The sequence below is a fragment of the Sorex araneus genome, chromosome 1 (assembly GCF_027595985.1).
Source record: "Sorex araneus isolate mSorAra2 chromosome 1, mSorAra2.pri, whole genome shotgun sequence".
Taxonomy (NCBI): domain Eukaryota; kingdom Metazoa; phylum Chordata; class Mammalia; order Eulipotyphla; family Soricidae; genus Sorex; species Sorex araneus.
The window spans coordinates 135,264,812-135,282,023 of NC_073302.1; the positions used below are offsets into that span (position 1 = coordinate 135,264,812).

General features: G+C 40.1%; 1 protein-coding gene and 1 pseudogene across 2 annotated transcripts in view; one reads left to right on the forward strand and one right to left on the reverse strand.

The window, feature by feature from the left end:
• The window catches only part of ARL15 (ADP ribosylation factor like GTPase 15), a 444,530-nt gene that overhangs the window by 149,890 nt on the left and 277,428 nt on the right, over nt 1-17,212 (reverse strand). The window lies entirely within an intron of this gene.
• Nucleotides 13,075-13,159, forward strand: LOC129401151 (U2 spliceosomal RNA; annotated as a pseudogene).

The window sequence follows — 17,212 nt, forward strand, 5'->3', positions numbered from 1 at the left end:
AGTGGTATGGAATTACTTGCATAAGCAAGGCCCTGGATTTGGGCCTCTGAAGCCCCATGTTTGAGCATTAGTACCTGTCTCATTGCTTCCAAGTGTGACACTAACACTCTGAGACCAAGTACATGACTGCAACACATTGCATCAACAAAGGGAAGGGACTGGGAAAGTCAATGAATGGTTGAGGACTTGCATTAACACTTAATATTGGGCTGGAAAGATAGTGTAGTGGGCATTTGCCTTGCCATGGTTTAAGTCCCTGGTACCCAATATGCCAGGAGTGAGCACAGAGCCAGGAGTAAGCCTTGAGAATAACTGGGAATGACCTCAAAAGCAAAACCAATAAAAACCAATAAAAAATAAATATCTCCCTCACCCCAACTCACAGTGTTGGCAATGAACCCAGGTATAAGAATACGTATTTTTAAACAGCTAATCAACTTGGGTTATAAATAGCATGTAAAAGAAGTTCCTGAGTTCAATCCCTAGAACTACCACGGGGGAAAAAAAAAAGAAGAGAAGACAAAAAAATAAAAAAAAAGAAAGGAAACTTCTTATTTTATTCTATTCAAATTTGGGGGTTTTTTGGGGGGGAGGGGAGTGATGGGGCATACCCAAGAGTGCTCAGGGGCTATTCCTTGCTTTGTTCTCAGGAGTGACCCTTGGTTGGTTGTGCTTTGGGACCATATGGGGTACCCAGGATCAAATCAGGGACTATCACAAGCAAAGTAAGCACCGTAACCCCTGTTTTATCTCTCTGGACATCAAATAATGTTAAAATATATATTGATGTATATGTGCATATATATATCTATATATTACTTGTCAAAATTCTTTCGTGATTTTTTGCATCTGTTGCCACCTATCTCTTCTTCCAGTTGAAAATACTCTCCTTAGGAGGAAGAGCTCTCAAGTTGATAATTGGAAGAGTCAACCCCTCCATGACTGCAGGCCAATGAAAAGCAAAGAAAGTGAACCTGACAGCACTGTATTCCTGATGAAGTCCCTCCACATTTGTCTTCAATTCTGGCATATGATTTGATTGTCTTTGTCTTCTCTGCCCAGGTCTCATCTAGTTCTTTGCTGGGAATAAAACAACTGCAGGACATAATAAGGAAAGTAATGCGGATGAAATTTTCTTCAATGCATTTGACCCCAGAATCACAATCGTGATCACCAGAAGTGCTTAATATTTGATGCATTTCTCCAAAGCAGGGAGTGTGAGTATGCGGGTGCGCGCATGTGTGCTCATCCATATGCAAACTCCTGCACCCAAGCCCAATATATTTTTTTTAAGTTAACTTTAAATGGACTGAACTGAAATGGAGTTCAGCGTCTTTTAGCACAATCAGCCTGGCACACTCCTGAGACTCTTTTCGAGGCAAGACTCACAGGCTGAACTCTGGCCCCTCAGGACCAAATGCAGCTTTCTCAGAAGGCTCCAGGGTGGTGACGCCCGGACTCACTGTGGTTATTATTCTGACTCTGCTACCAGCTGCAGAGTCACCGCCAGCTCAGCACAGCCATTCCCACAGCGCCACCCAGAAGGCACGCACACACGTTCTGCGGGAGTTCAAGGGGACCTGATGTCTTTGTGAAAGAAACCTTCCCAAGGGGAAGGCTGGAAAAATGAGCCCGAAGCAGTAACGGGGGTCTCTGAAAAGGCCTCTTTTTCCTTTCCAAATCCATCTGTTCTCTAACCTGTCCATTAACCCCCAGCCTCTCTTGTTCTCACTCCCTTCACCAGAACTGAAGCAAGAGACAAAAGACACTCTTACGTCCTTACAGGTCAAGAAAACGGCATGGACTTGAGTATGGCTAAGGCGACCCTGAGGAGGAAAATTAATAAACGGCTAGTCACCAACAGCCTAAGGATACTTAAACCATACTTAAGCCATACTTAAACGTCAACCTCAGTGGAATTCTAACGTCAGAAAAAAAAAAAAAGAGGCAGTCAATTTCAAAATAGACACCACTTACAAATGCTGAAATCATCAGATAAGGCAGAGCCTTGTTGCCTACAACAGTCTTCACATGCATCCTCATCATTTTTTGAAAAATATCGGGATTCAAACTTCATCGTCCAACTAAGTTTACCTGCTGCCTAAGCATCAAATGCTAAGGAGGCTAACATTTTTTTTTTTTTTAAAGCATAGCTCAAATGCACATTTCTTTTTCTCCTGTGAGTTTCACTTTAGGGGTTTAGTGGACTGATTTATAATTTGTCACCTTTTGTCTTTTTCAGCAGTATGTCATTAAGTCCTTAATTTGGCGTTTCCTGTAGTCTGCAGTAGGATCTATGCTATTTGAAATCCAAGGGTTGCAGACATAGATGGTGGGTAAAGATCTGTGAACCATAAGTAAATTCGTATAAGGAACATACAAAAAAGATTGTTCTTCAGTCAGACTTAAGCCATTACTTTTTTCTAAAGAAGAAAAGGCACAAGTTAAGAAAAAGGCACCGCCAAAGACCTTCTGCCCAAATGTGCGTCTCCATGAAGCTTCCTGCTGAGTGCAGATGAATGCGCCATGAGCTGGGAAAAGGATCCAAATAGGATTTCAAACATCCAAAAATTTTAACTCAAACATTTAGGTATTTCACCATGCTGCTATTCATTCATTCACTGATTTTTTTTGTCTTAGTTTAAAGAGATGCTAAACAAAAGGAACCAAGCTCTACATGTATTTACATTCCAAAACTAAGCTCCTGCACCATCCCCCAAGTCTGTCAGCCCTTCACAGCTAAACAAACCGTAAAGTCTAGCCCTGGATTGGGGCAGAGAAGCAACAAATATGGTAAGGAAGTTTCTCTCTTTTCTTTAAGAAAATGGAACGAAACAGCCTGGAGTGATGAATCTATTCTCATTCCCAGTGCTTTTCCCCCTGTGATCTGCACACTTCTAACATAGGGGGTGCAGGTGAAATTAAGGAACAAGGTCAGATGCTTAGCAATTTGGTACTAATGTGTTCTTTATTCCTTAGCAGTTTTTTTTTTTTGGTCAATGAAATGCTTCTGCCATCTTCACTATTAAAACAGGTTCATCAATGTAATTCACAAAATTTAAGAAATGTATGAGGATACAGTTTAAAAGACTTCCAGAAATTTCTTTAGCAGGAGAAACCCTTTCATGGGCTTTGTTTTTCTGTTTTCTGTTGTTTTGTTTGTTAGGTTTTGGTTTTGGGGACACATCCAGTGGTGCTCAGGGATTACTACTAGCTCTGTACTCAAGTATATATCTCTTTTTTTGGGAGGGGGGTCACACTGGGTGATGCACAGGGGTTACTCTTGGCTCTTGCACTCAGGAATTACTCCTGGCGGTGCTTGGAGAACCATATGGAATGCTGGGAAACGAATCTGGGTCAGTCGCGTGCATGGCAAATGCCCTACCCGCTGTGCTATTGCTCCAGCCCCTCAAGGATAATTCTTGGCCAAGCTCAAAGTGTATCTAAAGAGTGCCAAGACATGGAACCTGGGCTAGCCACATGCAAGGCACTGTACTGTCACTCTGGCCCCACACTCTCATGTTCTAAGCAATGTTCTAAATCCAATTGAGAAGAATATGAGTTTAGCACTTAAGAGTAATTCTCATTCAATAAATGATTTATTTATGACCTTGTGCATATATGCCAAAGATAAATAAGCATTACTCAAGCAGGTTTACATTTTCTGTGAAACAAAATGAAAGCAATTCTCTAGTATTTCTTATATTTAAGAGCTCTTCACTATAACCTTTGGGAGTTTTATCTTAAACAAATACCCCAAGACTCTTCATAGCCACTGAATACTGCTAAGTCAACCTTAGCAGTTGTGCCTAAATCTGCTCTTCAGGGGAAGGATTTCTTAATAAGCCATCAAGAAAATACCATGTTGAACCACTGTTGAGTAAGGTAAGGATAGTGGGGATATACACATTACAAAATTACCTAAATCTGAGTATGCAAATTCTCTCTAGTTTTGATGTTAAATTTAAAAATTATTTTAGAAATATAATAACTAAATTACATCCAAAATATAAATGCTGCTCATACCAACATAATTTTTATAAGCATATGAACGTAATTCTGTTGGAAATCTAGAAGGAAATGATTATCTCTAATTGTGCTATTATAAATGAATCAAGTAAAAGTTTAAGCACTATCTACCTCCTTAAGAAAACACTTATAATTTCACTGTTTTTCACAAAATACCTAGAAAAGCATTAAACACTCTAATCTCCAGCACACTTTGCAATTATTCTCTTCTTCTCACATCTGAAAAGCAAATTAGCAGTTCTCAAATGTGATGCCACAACACCAGTCAAAAAATGTAAGCTTTGAGCTTTGTTAAAACTAGTCTGACAAAAACTAAATATATACCAATCTTTAGATCTAGAAGAAATACACCCCTCCCCCCAAAAAAATCCCCAAAAGAAAATAAAAAGAAACTAAACAAACATAGGAATTATTCAAGTTACTTAAAAGCATCCATCCATTTTAAAGAACTAAACTGGTTCCTTAAAAAGAAAAAAAATTCTGTCCTGTAGCCTACCCAACCCATGGGCAACTAATAATCTGCTTTCTATAGGTTCACAGCCAGGCCTGGTGGAGTCTGAATTCAGCAAAAAGAAGGCCTCCCCTCTGCAGAATTAGTAGGGACCACCAGCAGAGCAGTTAAGGTGGAATCCCTACCTTTCCCAGCCAGGCTGCTATCAGCAAAGCTCTTCTGGGAAGACTAAACCCACACTCTTACCAAGCAAAAACAAAATAAAGTATCCCCAGGCTTTCACTGGAGAACTAGAAGGGACTTCAACCTCATTTGGCAGTGAAGAGGCAAAGTAGGGTTAGAGCACAACTCACTGAAAAGTTTCAATAAAATGAAAAATGTCATAAAACAATAGCTAAAACACCAAAGATTCAATTAAATAAATCATTCCACCAAGAAATAAGGAATTCTGAACTTGAATAAGAAACAATCCAATGTCGTTCATAGCAAAATGGCCAAATTGTTAAAAATTATCTGAGAATTTCAACTCGGCAATTATAAAAATGCATTAGTGAGCAATAACAAAGAACAAATGAAAAAGGTATCATAGAACAGAAGACAAAAATAAGAATCAAACATGAATATTAGACTTGAAAATAACAATAAGTGAAATTTTAAAAACTCAGAGTGGACTCAATAGAATAATGGAGAGAATTAAGAAAGATATCAATTAACTCAAAGACAGAACAACAGAAATTTCAAAGAAATTCTGGAAAACAAAGAACTAGGTTGAAAAAAAATGAATAGAACCTCAGGAATCTGTGAGACAATAGTAAAATATTTCATTAGTGTCACTGGAGCTTGAGCAAAGGAAAAAAATGAAAGAGGATGAGATTATTTCTTTTTATGAACTATGCTCAAAAATATCTAAGGTCTAGCAAAAGACAAGCCTCAAGATTTAAGAATTTAAAAATTAAAAAGGATAAATATAAAGTCATGTCAAGACAAATGTGTAATATAAATCAAAATTAAAAAAAATCAAAGTGAAGCAAAAAGCCAGATAGAAGTGAAAGAAACAACAGAGACAATTCAAAAGACAACTGTGTCAGAATTTAGTTTGTAGTTTGCGGTCAGGAATATTTCAGAAGATGTAACCCTGGTGAGTGGAGAGATACTTGTGCCCTGCATCAGATACCCTCACTCCTCAATCTAGCTTAGTATGAAGACAGGTTCCCTAGAAGTCTGACATAGAAGACCAGCCAGAAATATGCAGAAAAGGATCACAAAGTTATAGAGAACAGAGAAATCCCCGTGACTTACACACCACAGGGCCTGAGTTGTAACACCAGTCTGAAAATTGCTGCATCAAGTACAAGAATTTTACAGCATCTGGCTAAAGATGGATAGCCATCTATCCGGGGATAACGCCTAGTTGGGAAACACTGGTGGGTACCATCTTGGTAACTCTGTAATGCCAATTGTGCCAAGTGCACTTTGACATCCTCTTTCTCCACATCCCCCATCTTTCATCACAATGCCCTCTAGAGACTGTAGGCAAGCTTCTCTGTGAACTATAGCTTAGCAGCATGTTGCATATGTTGTTTCTTACCTTAGGAGCATGTTATAGCTTCATGCTCTGGAGGAAACTTTGTGCTGGGTCCCTAACTTGTGAGTCCCTAGGCTCCAGTTTCTGGACTTCTAACACCCTATGCCAGTCAAGAGGAGTGGGATAAGGCAGCATCATCAGATATCTGTTGAACTGCTGAAGAAGGCAAAAGCTGCATTGGTTTCACAGTACCACCTACTTGTAACATTATGGTAAGAGTCCATCTCACCAAGTCCAACAGTCTCTATGTAGTCAAGCTGAGTCAACAGTCCCCCAAACAATGAAGTTCAGATGCTCAGGCAGGTGAGTGCAGTAATACAGCAAATCCACCTTGGATACCTGGATTCAGTAGGCAGAAGGTAGTCTTGAACCACACAGAATATGACCACACAAGACCAGTCTTCTAATAACAAGTCAGATACCAAAGTTGCCTAACACAAAAAGGCATGGGCAGAATAAGGTAGAATGAAAAGGCAGAGAAAAATTTCCTAAGAGGGAGAACATAAAATTAGTAAAGATACCTCAAGAGATTTCTGGGACAATATCAAGAAAAGTAATATTAACATTAATGGGGTCCTAAAAGGAGAAGAGAGAGAAAAACAATTCGAGGAGATAATGGCCACAAATTTCCAATGAAGATAAGGAAATGGCCATCTAGATACAGATAGCCCAGAGAGTTGCAAATTAGAGGAATTTATACCAATATATATTATAACAACAAGACAAATGTTAGAGTCTCTTAAAAGTATCAAGAGAAAAACATATGGCACATACAGAAGACGATGAGGCTATCAGAAGACTTTTTAAAAGAAAGTCTAGAGGACAGAAAGAGTGGCTTTACAGACTCAGAAAGCTGGAAGGAAAAGGCATTAAAAAAACACACACACCTTACAATCAAGAATTCTATAGCTGAAAAGGGTAACATTCCGAATTGAAATTGAGATTAAGTGTTTTCCAGACACATCAAATCCAATAAAATTTTATTAATGCTAAGTCAGCCTTGCAAAAATGTTTTCTTTTTTTCTAAAGCAAATGAAATTTAAATCAAGAAAAAATATTAAGGAAAAAGATCTCACTTGGAAAAGGTAAATATATAGTAAAAAGCTGTGGATCAATCACTTATAAAGAAAGATTAAAGGACAAAAGTAGTAAAATTATCTAAAGCAGTAACATTAGTAAAGAATACATATAAAGATGTAAAACGAGACACCAAAAACAAAATATTAGAGCAGGAGTAAAATAATAAGTTTTGAATTATGTTCAAATTAAATAGTTGTCAACTCCAACAGAACATCATACACTCAGGTAGTTTTAGTATGGGAATCACAAAAAAGAAATTTTCAGTATAAAGAAGCAAATAAAAAAAAAACCCTTAGAATATGAGAACCAAATTGGAAATAAGACAAAAGGCTCAACTGTATGATGGTGGTTGAAAAACTCAGACTTTTGATGGAATACAACTGCAACACTGTAGCATCCATCAATATCAAATTATAAAATTATATGCCCCAAACCCATAAAAATGTCATAATCCAGTGGTACTTAATCATGGTACTTATGTAGATGTGTGAACAAAGATGAAAGCCCAGGGGCCAGAGAGCTAGTACAGCAGGTAAGGTGTTTGTCTTGCACAGAGCTGACCAGGGTTCAGTCTCCAACAGCCAAATCACCCCCTGAGCTCCCCATGAGTGATTCCAGAGTACAGAGCCATGAGCACATCTGGGTGTGGCTACAAAAAAAAAAAAAGACTAAAGCAAAATTAACAAAGATGGATTTATTCAGAATTGTCACTGTCACTGTCATCCTGTTGCTCATCGATTTGCTTGAGTGGGCACCAGTAACTTCTCTCATTGTGAGACTTATTGTTACTGTTTTTGGCATATCGATTACACCACGGGTACCTTTCTAGGTTCTGCCATGCAGGCGAAATACTCTCAGTAGTTTGCCGGGTTCTATTGAGAGGGGCGGAGGAATCGAACACGGGTTGGCTGCATGCAAAGTGAATGCCCTACCGCTGTGCTATCGCTCCAGCCCTTTCAGAATTAAAATTTTTAAATTCTATTAGACATAAAAATGATAAATTAAAAAAATTAACAGGTGTTATAAGTAAGAATCTCCTGCCTCCGTGCCAGGCTGTCTTCACTGGGGCTCCTTGGAGGGTGGGGTGGGTTGAGTCTCCCTCCCTGCGCCAAGCAGAGCCCTGGCAGCCAAAAACCTCAAGAACCCAAGCCCAAAGCCATGCCCAAAGCCACTCTCCACATACTTGAACGAGCCTCACCCATGAAGCAATCGTCAGAGGTATGTGGGACCTGCGGCTGAGATCTCCAAGCCCGCTTGAATCAGGACTGGGACTCCTCCACCCAGATCCCCAGTTTTCCAGTAGCTTGGCAGCCACACCCAGGTGCCATGTAATCTCATTAACAGCCAAAATCCAGAGACCATAAAACAAAGCTCCCGGAAGAAAGCTATGCAGAATCTTGCACGGCAGAGCCTGGCAAACTACCTGTGGCGTATTCGATATGCCAAAAACAGTTATCAATATTGGGCCTTATTCCCCTGACCCTGAATGTGACTTAGACGAATGGAGACATTACTGGTGCTCGATGAGCAATGGGATGACAGTGACAGTGATACAGTGATAAGTGTACTTGTCATTTTAAAAACCATATTAACTGCTACTACTACTATGTCTTAAGGAATACAGTCAGGTGTATAATGGGGATTCAGGCACATTTATGAGTTACTTTGGAATAATTCAAGAGGAGAGACTATGTTCATTGAAAGACATAACTCTATTTTCTCACTTCCAAACAACACATTGTTACTTACATTCAATAAGAATGGCTACATTAACATTCCACTACTGAATATTCTGGATAAAAGACTTTGTGGTGTCAAGAAATACCTATCTATATAAGCACATACACATGTAAATATGTAGATCTATGGCTAGTATAAATACTTGTCGAGGGAGAAAGGTAACATGAACCCCAAACTCTTTTGAAAAAGCTAGTTAAAAGAGTAAAAGCAATTACACAAGTATTTTAGTAAATAAACTGAAAAATGAACAAACATCTCATGAAGGCATCAACATAAGGTCATAGAAAAAAATGAAATCAAGGTAGGTTGCAGATAAACATCTGTAGCACATGTATGTTTATACCGTACACTTATGTGCTTAAAATTTGTTCTGATTTTTTTTAAACTTAAAACTAATGAATATAAAGGAAAAGGGGCTAAGTCCCAAGGTGATTTGATAGCTACAGAAAAACATGATAATTTTCCTTCAACTAATTGGAAATGATTCTTGGGTGAAACAATTCTTTCTTTGTAAAGTCCATGGAAAGTGGGGATACTGCAGAAAACTGAAGTTTACCTTCACCTGAGTTTTCTTCTATCTGCTTGCTGAACACACACTTATGATTATAGAAACAAAGGGGTGGGTGGGGGGGAAAGCAAACAACCAGCATGTATTGAAAGCATTCTCCATGCCAAGAACAGCAAATTTAATACCATGGCTTATGAAGGAGATTCTGTAAGGAAACAGAGAATTTAATTCAATTTTTAAAAATTAACTGGAACCTTGAACATAAGATGTCAAGTTGATATAGAACCTGAGGCAAATTTCTAATATATCATGATCACATTCTCATGAACAAGGATTTACGAATAGGAGAGTTCCACGGACCAAAGGGCAGTCATGTAGTTTTGAATGAGAACAATGCAGAGACACACTCACTTTTTAAATTTTCTCATTTCAGTGTGGATCAGTCTATACTACAGATGGGCCATTTGCATGTCGTGATAACTACAAAATCTGATCAGATTACCCAAAATGACCATTTCTCAGGGCTGGTAAGAATGCAGTTTTGAATGGCTTAAAATCAGTAGAGTCACCTTTGAGAGTAATTCATTTTGTGAAATAATTTGCTTCCCAATAAAACCAGGATGGAACTGAGGTGAGAGCAGAGCAGTGATGCAACCCCCCCATGTTCCCACCCTACCCCTGTTCCCTGCTCGGGATGCTCCCTGAGCACTGTTGGCTCTGGTCCTGGTGGACTATAACCGCAGTTACGATGGCCCTGCTGGTCCCTGGCTCCAGAAAATAAACTAAAAACCAGAATTCAGCAGGTGGAAAAATTCAATAATAATGTCACATAACAAAACGATAAGTTTTACTTTATAATTCTGAGTTTGACAGTCAGAAGGGAGGGAAAAAAATCATTTTGAGGTTCTGCAAGGTAAATTCCCAACTGCCTAACCAAGGCTGAGACTGCAGAGGAGATGCGTGGAGCAGGGCCCTACCACCTCCACAGCTGCTGCCTCCCTCTTTCGCCTGAAGCTTTCTGAAATAGCACCTCTTCTGAAAGAAGAATGAGAAGAGACACCAATGAATAAACCATGTTAGGGAAAAGCACTGTGCATTTGAAGGTTGTGATAAACATGTGCGATGAGTTACCAGGCAACCATAAAGAAGGTTCGATAGATTGACACACTTAGCTTATCCCTTGATGCAGACTTCTCTTTGTGTGTATGGGGGTGGGGATACTTTGGGTACACCCAGCAATGCTTAGGGGCTGCTTCCTGTCTATGTGCTTAGGGAATAGAGGTGTTGGGAATAGAACTGGGATCAGCTGTGTTCAAGACAAGCACTTTATCCCCGGTGATATCTCTCCAGTCCAGAGCTTTTTCTTTGTTGTTTGTTTGGGAGCCATACCTGGTAGTGCTAAGGAGACCCTATGCAATGCAGGGATTAGAACCTTTGTCCCAGATGAAACCACATGCATGGCAAGCGCCTTAGCCTCTGTACTGTATCTCCAGCCCAAAGTCTTAAGACAGTTAGTCATACAACTATAACTACGGCTGGGCATTTCTGATACTAAGCATAAAGTTTTTTTTTTTCTCGATAAATAAAACACACACTTGTGACTACAGTGTACTTTGTCATTTCTCTTCCCTTACTGTCCATTTCAATGAATGTGTCTCTGGTGTTTTAAAAAATTCTTTTTGATTCCTTAAGTTCATTTTCTCCTGTGAACAGGAGAGAATAGAAAAATGAGTCACCCTATATTTAAAGGATTTGTATCTACAAAAACACTCTACATTTGTAGGACCCTGTTGAAAGTCAACAGAACCAGACACTGGAGTGCGCGCACTCGTACACACACGTACACACATACACATACGCATTAAAGCTGTGGTTCTAGAATATTTTTGAAAAAATGCACCTCATCTTGTCTTAACCAGTTGAAGGCAACTCTAAGTGGTGAGATTCCTTTGTATATTAATTACTTAAACTTCCTTAATGAAATTCAGGTGTAATCCCTGAGGCACTGTAGCCCAGCACAGTAACTAGACTGCAGAATGGTATTTGCCAACGGGGAATTAATTATGTTAAGAGAGGTCTACTATGAATACCAACAATTCTACATTTACTATTTATTGAATAGTAGAAAAGTTAAATGCCAAACTAGCACTTAAAAACTGTGGAATGCTATCAACAACAAAAGCGTGACCCATCATTTGTTTGATCATCTTAATTTGGTTTCGTTTTGATTTTTACCTTTCGGATGGATGTGTGATGTGAGCACCCACCCTGGCCATCTACATTGTAACGGGCCATTTTTCTGATGATGTTCCCTCCTCAATAGTCTATGTCCCTGACTTCTTAAAGCACCAAAATAGCTTCCTAGCTCAAACAAGAACAAACCGTTCTCACTTTCTGGACGGTATGTTCTCAGAAGCAGTCATAATTAATATTATATCAAAGTGCTTATTCCTGGGAGCTGGCAGAGAGCTCAAAGGGCTAGTGACCAAGCTTTGTATTTGGGAGTCCAGGGCTTGATTCTGGCCCCATGGGCTCCCCTGAGCACCCGCGGGAGCAATCTCTGAGCAATGTGCTTCAAATACACGCTGAGAATCGCTGACTTGGCTCATAAAGAAATAAGTGATAATAATAATAAAGCACTTATTCTAATACCAAATTGTTATGGTCATTATTTTTCTACTGGTGGTAGCAATAACTTATGTAGCAATAAACCAGTTTGACTTTTCTCATTGCCTTCCATCAAAAATAATCTCCAATCTACTTTATACCTTCCCAGTTCTCTCTCTCTACCCCTCTCTATCTCACTTTCCTTTTTCCTACCTTCCTCCCTCCTTCTTTCCCTCCCTCCCTCCCTCCCTCCCTCCCTCCCTCCCTCCCTCCCTCCCTCCCTGTCTCCCTCCCTCCTTCCTTCCTTCCTTCCTTCCTTCCTTCCTTCCTTCCTTCCTTCCTTCCTTCCTTCCTTCCTTCCTTCCTTCCTTCCTTCCTTCCTTCCTCCCTCCCTCCTTTCTTTCTTCCTTCCTCCCTTCCTTCCTTCCCTCCTCCCTCCCTCCCTCCCTCCTTCTTTCGCTCCCTCCTCCCTCCCTCCCTCCCTCCCTCCCTCCCTCCCTCCCTCCCTCCCTCCCTCCCTCCCTCCTTTCCTTCCTTCCTTCCTTCCTTCCTTCCTTCCTTCCTTCCTTCCTTCCTTCCTTCCTTCCTTCCTTCCTTCCTTCCTTCCTTCCTTCCTTCCTTCCTCCCTCCCTCCCTCCCTCCCTCCCTTTCCTTTCTGGTTTTTAGGCCACAAAGGCTGTGCTCAGGACTTATTCCTGGCTCTGTGCTCAGACACAAGAATCAAACTGGGGCTACTGTATGTAAAGCAGGCCCCTTGTACTATCTCACACGCCTGTTGTACTATCTCTCTGCCCTCTCCCCACCAAGTTCCTTCTTAACACTGTTAAGAAAACACTGTGTTGTCTCACGAACAACCCCAATGCCTTAAGTACACTTTAATTGACTTGGGTGTAATTGTTGCTGTTTCCCATTCAAAATTCATCTCTTCCATTCACCTTCAGGAGACAGAAGCAGGTTGAGGGCCCTCTGTCTGTGCAAATAAAGTAAATAAATATGTAGAGCAATACAAAAAGCACCAATATCTCTCAAACTTCTAATTAATTGTCACCTTGTGTTTCTTAGATCTAAATGAACATCACTTCTCGGCCTTTTGGCTAAGATCAAGTGTAGATCTAAATGAACATTCTAAGCTGATTTTTAATATTTAGTATCACCCACTACTTAATTCTCCCTCAATCTAGTGAAGCAAAGAGGGGCACTGATGTGTCTCTGGATATGGATGTAGTCAGTGAGAATTACTAAGAATGTGCTGTGCATGGAGGTAAGCTGCATCCTACAGACATACCCCAGTGGGGGATCTTATATCAGTTTGTCCATTCACCTCCCAGCTATCTCATCTGCTGTATAACTTTGTACTACTTCAATGGCTTTTTTCAGATGTAAGGTAGAACTAATCATTCTAGCTGATTTATTGGATTTTCAGACATAAACTGGTCTTCATAAGAGCCAAACACGATGTCTGGAAAATCACTGTCACTGTCACTGTCATTCCATTGCTCATCGATTTGCTCGAGCAGGCACCAGTAACTTCTCCATTTTGAGTCTTGTCACTGTTTTTGGCATATCGAATATGCCACGGGTAGCTTGCCAGGCTCTGCCATGCGGGCAAGATACTCTCAGTAGCTTGCTGGGCTCTCCGAGAGGGGTGGAGGAACCGAACCCGGGTCGGCCGCGTGTAAGGCAAACACCCTATACGCTGGGCTATTGCTCTAGCCCCTGGAAAATCATTTATTTATTTTATAAAAATTTACCACTATTACCACCACCAGCTCCATCTCAAAACAAAAACACAACAACAACAACAACAACAACAACAACAAGGATTTAAATCTTAACCCAGCTCTCCACGAGCTCACAATGTCATTTTGGAAGCACTGAAAGTCCCCAGACTTCAGAAACTCCAGCTGACTATGAAGCCTATCGCATCTAAGGAGTGAAGGCACACAGACAGATGCTCAGAGGCGTGATGTCAGCCAGGTGGCACTCAACAAAGATTTGGGAAAAGAAAGGGTCTACCTGGAAAAGCATTTCCATGCAGCAAGGAAAGTGAATGGTGCCAGACTTTATTCCCCACAAAAAGGGTTTCAATCCCATATTTTAAATGCAGGAGATATAATTTTTAGTGTAAAATCAAAGTCTTTAGACTGATTCAGAGACACAGTGTATCACATTAATAGTATCATTCTTAAAAGAAAGGACACTAACAAATACTTGGGAAGGACAAATTCATAACACAAAAAAGTTCTTTAAGTGGGGTGTCTTTGACTTTTATTCATGGAAAAATTAAGGCAGAATGGCCTGACAGGGTCTGGCTGATGCATGTGTGAGAGCTACCAAAGTCAAGAACTGAAGCCAGAGAGGCACAATCTGGGGAAAACCATCTTAAGGGGAACCGCATCAGGTCTCAAGGTCCTGGGGCACCAATGAGCTTGTCTTCTGTGAAGTGTAAAAGAAACATTTGTGTGTGTGTGTCTGTGTGTGTGTGTGTGTGTGTGTGCAGAAAACAAAGGGAGACACACAAGCATGACTATGCTATAATAAACTGACAGGACATAGTAAAACGTCTAGATTTGACTCTAAGGTTGAGGGCAATCTTGAGATGGGCGTAAGCAGAAATATCACAAGATGCTAAGACATGAAGCAGAACAATTGCCTATGCAAGTGAAGGTGAGAACTCTATAACGGATATGAAAATGATTATAGTATTTGAGTCACATTAAGTGGTTTAAAGTGTCACTCAGAGTGATGGGACACATGAAAGAAAAAAATAACGGGAGAACTGGGAAATGACAGGCTAGAAGGATTAGGATAATTGGGACAAGTTGAATTAAGAAGGTCTGACAATTAAAACCACTCTGTAAACAAATGGTGGATACAGAGAAACAGCTTCACTTTATAGAGGTGGGAGCTTCCACCTTAATCAGTCTGATGAGATGAACTCCCAGAAACAAGAAACAAGGGTGCCAAAAACTTGAAACTGTGGAGAGAAGGAATAACAACCACACAAAAAAGCTTCACACTTTATTAGCGAGGCACTCATAATGAGAAGATTTAGAGCCACGCAAAGAATTTTCCAATAACCACGAGCTGCTTTCTGAAACAGACATTTAAGACTATCTCGCCTAAAGTTAATGTCTGTGAGCAACTCTCACCCACCACTTGAGAAAGATAACCCCATGCTCAGACCATGAAAGCAATGCCAGCTAGTTCCTGGAACCACCAGCTCAAATGTCAGCCCGGCCACTCACTCATGCAGTGTAGATGAATAGACGACATTCTATTCCATGATGGGAAGATTAGGGATGAGGTCTTAAAGAAAACATTTAAGTTTTATCTTCTGCTGAAACACTGTAAATAGAATACATGCATTTTCTGAGAAAAGAGGATTACCCTTCTATCTGAGATAAGAGTAGAGCAGACCTCTGGGAGAATATTCTGTGTGACTTGTTGCTTTGGTAGAATTATTCATTCAGGAAAAACAAGCTATTTTATGGAAAGTTTGTTCTGGCTTGCATCATTTTGAAAAAAGCCCCCTTTAAATGAGCCACGCAAAGAAAAATGGCTTTAATTCTCTACCAAAAAATTCAAACTATACCACTCTTACAAAAACAGTGTTTGGGGCCGGAGCGATAGCACAGCGGGTGGGGGCTTTGCCTTGCACTCGGCCGACCTGGGTTCGATCCCCGGCATCCCATATGGTCCCCCAAGCACTGCCAGGAGTAATTCCTGAGTGCAAAGCCAGGTGTTAGCCCTGAGCATTGCTGGGTGTGACCCAAAAAGCAAAAAAAAAAAAAAAAAAAACCCCAAAACAGTGTTTGACATAATCTTGCTACTGGAGTCATGTAAAAATGTCATTCCCTATAGACTTGGCAAAATGTAAAAATGACGTGCATTTCCTCCACCAACTCTCCCTCTCCCAATCTGCAACATACATGCTAGATTTGTAATACGTTCAACAAAACTTTTCTTGTACTCATAATATTAGAAGGGAAGAAAAAAAGTTGAAAACGATGTGAAACACCCAATTTATAAGGATATACTCATCAAAGTTTAGTTCCAATCATTTAATTTATGTGTTTTTTTTTTTGGGGGGGGAGAGGTGTTATTTTTGAACCATTCACACCCAGTGATACTCAGGGCTTATTCCTGCTCTGCACTCACGGATCGCCTCTGGTGGGCTCAGGAGACCGTATTGGAGAGATGAAACCCAGGTCAGCCTCTTGTAAAGCAAATGCCCTACCTACTGTACTATTGCTCTGGTCCGATTTATGGTTTTATAATATGAAATTAGCATTACTGGGGTAGAGAGGTCTTTCTGATTGTTAAAAAGAAACATTTCCCTTCTCATTCTGACTTTATGAATAGAGACATTCCAGAATCTACTCCTCCTCCTGGGGATTGAACATTTGAGAACTGGAGTATTAGAATAGGAAAAATTTAATGCACTTTTCTGATTTTAATCCTTGTCCTTAGGTATTCCGAAACATTTATTCCTTAACTGTTTTGGTACATCTGTATCAAGGGCATACTGAGTGCCAGGTATAGAGGCAGCTTTTTTGGTTTTTTAATCTGGGGAAGGGAGTACTAGGGAACAAATCACTCAGCACCTCACAAATGAGATGTATACACTTTACTGCTGAGCCACATTCCTGGCCCTAGTGACAGTGTCTGTTTATTAAAAGAGAAAACACTGGGATTGCAACAGAAAAAGTTTATAATAATGAAATAAGGACACAGAATGAAAGAACTTCTTAAATTTGGGCCTGTTTCACAAAAATTAAACTTAAAGAATATGAATGCTTATTAAAATTACTTCAATAACAAGCAATGCAAATCCCTAACTCTAAAGAATATATATATTGAATAGAATTCTGTGGTTCATGTCATTTTTATGGGTATTCAATATTTTCCATTTATTTTATTTGTATATTGATTTGGTGACCTCTTATTGTCTAGTTCTCCCTCTCGGAGAACGAGGCAAGCTACCTAGAATATCCTGCCCCCATGGCAGAGCCTGGCAAGCTCCCTGTGGCGTATTCAATGTGCCAAAAACAGTAAAAATGATGGGTCTCATTCCCCTGACCGTGAAAGAGCCTCCAATGCGGCACCATTGAGAAGGATGAGTAAAGAGAGGCTGCTAAAATCTCAGGGCTAGGATGAATGGAGATGTTACTGGCACCCACTCGAGCAAATTGATAAACAGTGGGATGAC